Source organism: Macrobrachium nipponense, chromosome 13, assembly GCF_015104395.2.
Source record: "Macrobrachium nipponense isolate FS-2020 chromosome 13, ASM1510439v2, whole genome shotgun sequence".
NCBI lineage: Eukaryota > Metazoa > Arthropoda > Malacostraca > Decapoda > Palaemonidae > Macrobrachium > Macrobrachium nipponense.
The window spans coordinates 29,288,313-29,298,312 of NC_087206.1; the positions used below are offsets into that span (position 1 = coordinate 29,288,313).

At 35.5% G+C, this 10,000-nt stretch overlaps 1 protein-coding gene across 1 annotated transcript in view; it reads right to left on the reverse strand.

Annotated features, from left to right (window-relative positions):
* LOC135225447 (neuromedin-K receptor-like) overlaps positions 1 to 10,000 on the reverse strand; it is a 260,592-nt gene that overhangs the window by 213,702 nt on the left and 36,890 nt on the right. The gene's annotated exons all lie outside the window — the stretch shown is intronic.

Genomic DNA, 10,000 nt, shown 5'->3' on the forward strand with positions numbered 1-10,000 from the left:
CTGTCTCCATGGGAAGCTAAAAACGATGATTCCCTATTTCTGAGGAATGTCAAAGCACGTGACATACAACGACGTCTCATTCATATCATATCATATTATATTATTTAAAATATCTCATAACAAATTCCCCCTTTTATGTTTACATATATATATATATATTATATATATAGATATATATATATGATATTATATATATATATGTGTGTGTGTGTGTGTGTGTGTGTGTGTGTGTGTGTGTGTTATGAGGATCTGCTGCACTGCTTTTTAATTAATCGTTTCGTTATGCGACTATCTTGCCCTAAGGATTTTTTGCTGCATTCCTACACTTCAGCGCCATCTAGGAATTGCTGCAGTCCCTATACTTCACGCCATCTATTGACTGCTGAAGATATCTTATCTTTTTAAACCTCCAGGATCATCGCCTGGGACATTCATCCATGGAATTTTTGTGTAGTTTCTTGTAAATTAGAATCCTTTGTTTAAAATACGTTTACTTCAGACGTAAATCATACATCCAGAGTTGAGTCTGGTTTACTGCTTGCTTAAGTTTGGTTATCTTCTTCATTACTACTTGTTTGGAGTTAAGTGTTGTAAGTAATATGTAAGTACTTTATATATTATATTTTAAGTTCTTTTACGTGCTCTGTTTTCTACACCCCGATTACAGTGCTTTTGTTTGAAAATTATATTACAATCTTATAATTGGTACCATCTAAATATTTAGCTGAGAAGTGTAATGTGTGTGAAAATCACTGAAATAACTTTTTTATGCGCCGTTCTTGAATCAGTGATTGTGAACAAAGACATTTTCCGTTACATCTGGCATCAGATTAAATCAAGAAAGAGTAATTATTTTTTAAGGAACGTCACATTTGGGGGCCTGTCCGGGATCTGATAAATTTAAGAGATAAATATATCCTGTGTTTGTGTTATGACCGATTGAATTTAGTGATTAAATGTAAACTTATATTGTAATCACTGTGATTGGGTGTAGTCTACAGCATTGATACTTTAAGAGTAAGCCAGGCTCCACGCTTCACTAATAACGTAACTGTTAAGTTGAGTTTGTACTGGAGAGCTAGAGTTTAATGAACCAATTGTGCAATTAGGTTTCACGGTATATAAAGCCAGCCTTGTTTTTCTCCTAACTTCTAATTAGTTTTGAATGAATCTCTAAGCCCTATTTGGCACTTATAAGCTGACGCATTATGTCACGGGAATTGAAATCCCATTACTTGTAACCTAGGGAAGTCTAGGAATTACAGGTACATACCTTTTCATAGGTATCTCAGAGATATAGTCTCTTTTTATACTTATAATTTGGTCATAACCTTGCACAGGAATCATTTCAGTTAGTTATAACGCTAACGTCTCGGGTATTGAAAAATCCTATTACTTGTAATTTATGTAAGTCTAGGAATTACAGGTACAAACCTTTTCATAGGTATTCTCAGAGATATAAGTCTTTTTGCTCATTATACTTTTAATTGGTCATAACCTGCACAGGAATTCTATTTCAGTTGTTAAACGCTAACGTCTTCGGGTATTTAAAAATCCATACCTTGTAATTCCTAGTAAAGCTAGGATATTACAGGTACATTACCATTTTCATATGTACAATTAGATTGGTCTCATCCAATAACCTTGTCAGTTAGGAATAACTTGCACAGGTATCATTTTTGTTAGGTATTGAAACTTTTTTTCATACTTAAAAGAACATTGAGTTTTGCCACATGTACTGCAAGAATGATTTATTATTAGTCCATTCTCATTATTATGTATATTGTGAAATTGGTAACTATATTTTAGTACGTTAAGTTAATGATCTCGGAGGATCTAAAAAATTTACTAGTTATAAGGTATTGCTTAAGTATTGCACTGTAATTATTCAAATTGTGAACCTATTATTTTGGATTATTTTGGATGCTAAACACTTTACTTCTAACTCGAAGGAAAACCTTCATACTTTGCAGTATGCCAAGAAGACTGATTTGTTGATGTTGACTTTAGCCATTACTATTAAGATTAGTGTACTGACAGGAGCTGTGAAAAAAGAAGTCTTGGGTCTAATCCTGAATTGCCTGATAGACAAAAATATAATTTTACAAGATGATGTGAAACAATATTGGCCCTTAACCATAATAAATATAAAAGATTCGACTGTAGAAGTTTTAAAATTACAGATAAAATTGGAGAAAATAAAATTAGATAAAGAACGCACAGCAGAAAGGCTAATTCAAGCAGAATTGCAGAAAGAACGGGAGCATGTAGAGCTAGAAAAGGTAAAACTAGAAATAACAGAGAATAAAAATAGAATCGGAAGAAAGACTAATTCAGGCAGACGTAGAGAAAGAACATGAGCTATATAAGATTGCAAGAAAAACAGGGGGAAAAGGATATTCCTGAATCTTTCAATGTCTCTAGGGTTAAGAAACTTACTTGTGTTTAACGAAAAAGAACCTGAAAATTTCTTGTGGTGTTTGAAGAAACTGCCAAGGCCTTAGCATGGCCTAAGGATAAATGGATACTGATAATTAGAAATTCTTTCACCGGACAAGCAGAGCATATTGTAACTCGGATGATTTCTGAGAATGACTGATATTTTGAAACTATTTTCGATGCTTATTCTATTACAGCAGAAAGATATTGGCATAAATTCCGCAGTTCATTCAAGACGCCCAACCAAACTTTCCTGGAATTTTGTAATCTGAAAATAAAACAGTTACAGAAATGGTTGGACAAGGCAGGTATTAGTAACTTTGAAGATTTGAAATCTCTCCTGTTGTTAGAATAATTCTTGTGCAAGACACCAATTAACATTAAGGAACGAGGAGCAAAGAAACCCAAGGAAGGAGTTTTGTTGGCGACTGAATACTCCCTCTAATTCATAGAGGACACCATAAACAGAAAACTTTCGATAATAAGGTATGCTCATTTTGTAAGGAACGTGGACATTCAATTCAAGATTGTCCTAAACCTCGGTGTAAAAGTTCTCACCAACAAACTCCTAAAACAAACTCTTCACCTAATACCGGGAAAAATGATAAATCTAATCCAACTGAACATAGGACGATGTATTATGCAATCAAGGAAGATGGTTTTGATTTCTTAGTGTCAGAGTAAGGTAAAAGACAAACCTGTTACAATTCTTCGTGATTCAGCATACAGTAAAACTATTGTAAGTTCTAATATGAAATCCTTTATTACTCCCACAAACAGGTTCATCAGTTTCGGATCTTACAAGTGAATCGGCACTTCCCCTTGTAAAAATTCCTTTAAATAGTCCTTATACAGATGGGATAGTGGAAATTGCCTACTTGGATAAGCAATTCCCTTGCAATGATGGGTAATGATTTGGCTAAAGGTAAGGTACATACCAATCTGGTAATACAATCTACTGAAACATATGTTGAGGCCCAGTATAACATTGTAACTAGGTCACAAGCATCTTGAGGAGAATCTAAGAGTGGTGTCATACCCAGTAAATCTGTTCCTAGCAAGGTAAGTAAGGCAACTGACATGCTTAACATTCCTGCTGAAGATTTTGAGAAAGCACAATAAGTAGATTATTCTAGTCAACAGTTGTTCGAGAAGGTTAGAGACAGACCAGACGAGGAGTGTAAAACTCCTTGCTTTTATCTAGAAAATAAGTCCGTATGAGACATTACAGAAGTCTGTATGAGACATGACAGATCTCCTAAGATGTCTTTTCAGGATAACTGGCGTGATAAATTCCAGCTTGTGGTACCTAAGGTCTACTGACAATCTTGATGGACTTGGCTCATACTGACAATTGCCATCTTGGAATAACCAAAACATACCAACGACTAGCAGAAGATTTCTACTGGCTTGGAATGAAGAAAAATGTCCAAGATTTTGTCAAAGCTTGTGCCACTTGGCAAAAAATATGAAAACCTAACCAGACAATACCCCCAGCACCTCTCATACCTATTTCTGTACCAAAGGAACCGTTCTCTAAATTCGTTATTGATTGTGTGGGACCTTTAAAGAAGACTAGAAAAGGTAATGAATAAATTTTAACTTTAATGTGTCCAATTATTCGTTTTCCCACTGCTGTTCCACTTAAAAATATTTCTGTTAAGGATATTACCAAACAGTTGCTTAATATTTTTACTGTATTTGGATTTCCAGCAGAAGTACAATGCAATCAGAGAACTAACTTCATGAGTAAGGTATTTCAGGAAACGTTAGATACATTTAATCTGAAACAGGTAATCGCTACTGCATGTCACCCTCAAACTAATGAAGCATTAGAGAGATCACATCAGACTGTAAAATCTCTAATCAGGAATTATGTTTTCAGTACAGGTAATGACTGGGATGAAGAGCTAGATATGCTCATGTATGTACTACGAAGCATCAAGAACGAGTCTATTGATGTTAGTCCTTTCGAACTAATGTTTAGAAGAAAACCTGGAACTTTGCTGACGGCTGTAAAAGAAAGGATCCTGAAACAGTGAGGAGGAAGAAGTATTTAATCAAAATTTATTGCCACATTCAAGAGCAAGCCATCTAAAATACAGGAATTTGCCCAGAACAACCTACAGATATCTCAGGAATTAAATTCATTCATGATAAACAATCTTAAGGTAAGAACTTTCCAAGTTGGTGGAGTGTTGTTGTACCATCCTATTGTGGGTAGCCCTTTAAGAGAAAAGTATATAGGACCTTACACCACTTCTAAGAAAGTATCAAAGGTGAATTATGTGATAAATACACCTGATCGTCGTAAGAACACTCGGATGGTTCATGTTAATCTGTTGAAATCCTTTATAAGAAAAACTCTGGAGGTATGTAATTTAGTAATTCAACAACAAAAACCTGAGTCTTCCTTTGTTTGGAATCTGATGAGAATTCTGACTCCACTGTAAGTGATGAAGTAATTATGTCTTGGGAGGATTCAAATAATTCTAGCATACTAGGTTCCTTAACTTCTTATCTTGACTTTGATAATCAGCAACATTCCCAGCAACTTTAAGATTTGATTTTAGAATATAAAGATATCTTTACAGATACCCCAGGTAAATGTACTGTCGGACAACATGTGATAATAAAACCTGAGGTTTCACCAATAAGGCAGCCCTTTTACAGTATTTCCAAGAGCAAGTTTAACATTCTAAAGGCAGAGGTAGACTATTTAGTAGAGCATAATCTGGTTACTCCTAGTGTTTCACCTTGGGCATCCCCATGCATATTGGTACCAAAACCTAATGGAAAGTTCCAGATGTGTACTGATTACTGGAAAGTTAATGCAGCTACTATTAAAGATTATTTCCCCTTGCCTAGAATTTTAGACATCATTGATTATGTCAGTAATGCAACCTTTCTCACACAGATTGATTTAATGAAAGGTTACTACCAAATAAAACTTGCTGACAGAACTAAAGAAATCTCCAGCTTCATTACCCCCTTTGAATTGTATTCATACAATGTTATGCCATTCGCTATGTGTAATGCTCGTTCAACATTCCGAATAATGCAATCTCTACTCCAAGGGATAGAGGGAGTCCATGTCTACCTGGATGACATTGTGGTTACATCAAAAACCTGGGAAGAACATCTTGAAGCTTGAAGTATTAGAGATTAAGGTCAGCCAATCTCAGTCAAACTGGAAAAAACGCAACTTCGTAAAGCAACGGTAACATACCTCGGACATACTATTGGAAATGTTTAGGTACTTCCAAAAAAAGTTAATATCAAAGCCATCATCGACTATCCTGTACCCAATAACAAACTCATTGCGCACATTTTTAGGAATGACTGGGTTCTATTCTAGGATTTGTCCTAACTATTCTCAGATAACAGGACCTCTATTTGTTCTAACCTCTTCAAACACTTTTAAATGGACAAATCAGCGTCAGACCATCTTTAACCAATTAAAAACCTTCCTCATAAATTATCCAATTTTAAGAGCTCCTAACTTAGACCAACCTTTCTTTCTCCAAGTGGACGCTAGTAACCATGGATACGGTAGTGTCTTACTCCAAACCATCCAGGAGGACTTGGGAGATGTGCCACCCTTCGACCACCTGTTCCCGATTTACTACCACTCAGGACATTTTACGGGTACTCAAATCGGGTGGCCCAGCATCGAAAAGGAATTGTTCAGCATTGTAGACGCCATCCTACACTTTAAACCATATGTGGAAGGCCAACACCAGACTGTCATCTATTCTGACCATTTGCCTTTTTTCTTTTGGAAAGTGATAAATTCACCAACCTAAAACTTTTAAGATGGTCTTACATCCTTTCTGCAGCCAAAGCAAAAATAGTTCGAATAAAAGGAACCAATAATACCCTAGCTGATGCTCGAGGATGGAGGAGTAATGTAAACTGTCAATTTTTCTACAGGTAACGGACTCTTAACACCCGGGGGAGTATGAGGATCTGCTACCCTCTTTTTAAGAATTCTTTCGTCTGCTATTCTGCCAACTATCTTCAGCGCCATCTAGGAATTGCTGCAGTCCCTACACTCTACGCCATCTATTGACTGCTGAAGATATCTTATCTTTTTAAATTTGGCCCCAAGGACTTTCATGTTTATTGAATATTTTATGAATGAATGAAGAGCTCAACGGAAAGATAATTACGTTCGTAATAGTTTGCTTTTATTTTAAAGTTGACACATATAGGCGTGATATTTTTTTCTATTTCATTAAAAGCGGTTAATACTGATTTGCATTCATTTCAAGATTGACTTCATGACTTGTTACAGTGAACGAAAATCCTTAAGTTTACTACCGTCGTCCTGTGTTTCAGTAGTGTGTTGATTAACACTTCTCAATTCAATAAAGCCCAACAAATGTCCTTGATTAGTATGTTATCTGTCCACCTATGGACAGCAAACCGAGCCAAAAAAGTTGCATCCACCAGATTAGCATTGCAATGCGCATGCACAGCAGTTTGGCCTGAGGTTCATCGAGTGAGATGAAGCTCTATTTTACCAAGGGGCCGGCCTGCCGCGCAGGTTTTATTTAATTGAAAAGTGTTAATACTTATAATTGATGATATATTGGATTTACTTGTGTTTTAAATAATTGTTACGGATGTCAGAATATATATTTATAATTATATACATATACATACATATACATATATATATACATATATATATATATATGTGTGTGTGTGTGTGTGTGTGTGTGTGTGTGTGTGTGTGTCAAGGAATATGTGAAATCCAGGGATTTCACGAAATCCCTGGGGCATATGTGAAATAACCAATTCGTTTAGGGACATTTGTTCCCAGAGGACTAGTACTAAACACTGCGAAACAGTGATTCATCTACATTGTTTCGCCGTGTTTGGTACTAGTCCCCTGGGGTCAAATTTATTTCGCAGTTTTTAGTAATAGTTACTGGTGGATCAAATGTCTCCAAGTGCATTTCTCTATCTGACTGAAGTTTGTGAAATGCCTGGTTTAGCTATCTGCCTGCAAAACCCATATAATATATCGTGACATTCCTTACAAAATAATTACTCTTAATTTAACCTAATGTCAGATGTAATGGCAAATGTCTTTGTTCACAATCACCGATCCAAGAACGGCACAAAAATTATTAAGTGATTTTCACACATTACACTTATAAGCTAAATATTTAGATGGTACCAATTATAAGATTATAATATAACTATCATCGCCTGGGACATTCATCCATGGAATTTTTGTGTAGTTTCTTGTAAATTAGAATCCTTTGTTTAAAATGCATTTACTTCAGACGTAAATCGTACGTCCAGAGTTGAGTCTGGTTTACTGCTTGCTTAAGTTTGGTTATCTTCTTCATTACTACTTGTTTGGAGTTAAGTGTTGTAATTTGTAAATAATATGTAAGTACTTTATATATCATATTTAAGATCTTTTACGTGCACTGTTTTCTACATACCGATTACAGTGTTTTTGTTTGATAGTTATATTATAATCTTATAATTGGTACCATCTAAATATTTAGCTTATAAGTGTAATGTGTGAAAATCACAGAATAATTTTTGTGCCGTTCTTGAATCGGTGATTGTGAACAAAGACATTTGCCATTACATCTGGCATTAGGTTAAATTAAAAAAAATAATAATTATTATTTTGTAAGGAATGTCACGATATATATGAAGTCAATCTTGAAATGAAAGCAAATCAGTATTAACCGCTTTAATGAAATAGAAAAAAAATATTAAGCCTATATGTGTCAACTTTAAAATAAAAGCAAACTATTACGAACGTAATTATCTTTCCGTTGAGCTCTTCATTCATTCATAAAATATTCAATAAACATGAAAGTCCTTGGGGCCAAATTTAAACTCTAGAAATTCACATGAGAGTATTTAATTAGTTTTTCAACCATTCTTTAACGAGGTTTTTTTTTCGCCAAGAAGCTAATCACAGCCAAGCATCGATTGTTGACGCCGTGGTTGCTACGGAGGACTGAGGGAAAAAGACACTATCGTTTGTTGCGGAGATTTACCTGCACAGTCCGACTGCAGGCATAAATGAACGTTAGTGGCGGGCTTAACGTTCAGTTATAATTGCACAGTCCAACAGTGCAGGCATAACTGAACGTTAATGGCGGGCTTAAGCAAGATATTCCGATGACTTCCAGCATAATGATGAAGAAGCAAGAGTCCGTGTTGGCACAATGGAACTTCACTTTAACGGCTACAATGATTTTCTTTAAATAAGTACACCAGTTATTACTTGATAATAATTCTTTACGTGATATTCACAGATATTTGCAAGTCTATTGTGTGATGGTCCCTGCTACAAAGTTTTGAAGGTGCACATACTATAGCGTTTTATTTGCACCTTGGTGCTAGAGTTCGCTCAAAGCAGCGAATAGCGGCTGCAAAAGGTGAGAACCCCATGTTTGTTCTCTTGCAATGAAAATGGGAACGTTTGCACACGAAATACACACACAATACGTTGTCAACTGACGACAATATCATTCAATATCATTCACTATAAAAGTGTAATTAATTGGGGCGATTAGTCTTATATTTGATGGCACACTAGAAAGGAATCAATGCTTTATTTACTGTTGTAAATCAATAACTTTGAGTTTTATCACAGTCCATTTAAGACAAATTTGCGGAACACTCGCTATTGCCCTATAGGCATAACACTAAACTGAGAACCTTGTTTACGAAATGAATAGTTTTTTGTACAATATTTGGATGAAGGCCTAAAGACTATTCCTTGGCGTAGTCATATAATTATTTACTGTAGAGTTAATATGACGGCGTGACCTCATGGTTATCATGCATTGTCATTAATGACGTCACATCATCATCTCAAGATGCCGGAAAAAAAAGTCTTCCGTGTGACATCATCTTTACGTCAGTTTTGAGTTTTCTGTGAAAGAAAACTATTGAGATGCTTTGTCTGTCCGTCCGCGCTTTTCCTGTCCGCCCTCAGATCTCAAAAACTACGGAGGCTAGAGGACTGCAAATAGGTTTGTTGATCATCCAACCTCCAATCAGTAGTTTCTATTTTATTTAAGGTTAAAGTTAGACATGACTGTGCAATAGTTGCAAACAACACAGGCCACCGCTGGGCCGTGGCTGAAAGTTTCATGGGCCGTGGCTGAGAATTTCATGGGCCGTGGCAGAGAGTTTCATAGAGCTTTATACGCTGTACAGAAATTATTTTTTTCTCTCTCTCTCTTTGTATTTGTATTGTGCTGTTTCCATGTTTTTTTTCTGTTTTTTTCTCCTATGAATTTTACTAAGGTGGTTCGTTGCCTTAATTTTGAAAGGGTTGCCTAAAGGCTCCATTTGCTGTAATTCAATGCTGAAGTACTGAAATAATAATCATAGTATAATAATAATCCACTTCCTGATTTAATTTGGTATTTGGATCAATGGAACTGGAATAAGGAGTTCTGAATTTGTGACCACAAAATGGAGATCCCTCATTCTGAATGCTTGAAATTGAACATTTATATTGAAATTCACAACTCTGAATATAGGGAATTAAACAGGAAATGAGAATGAA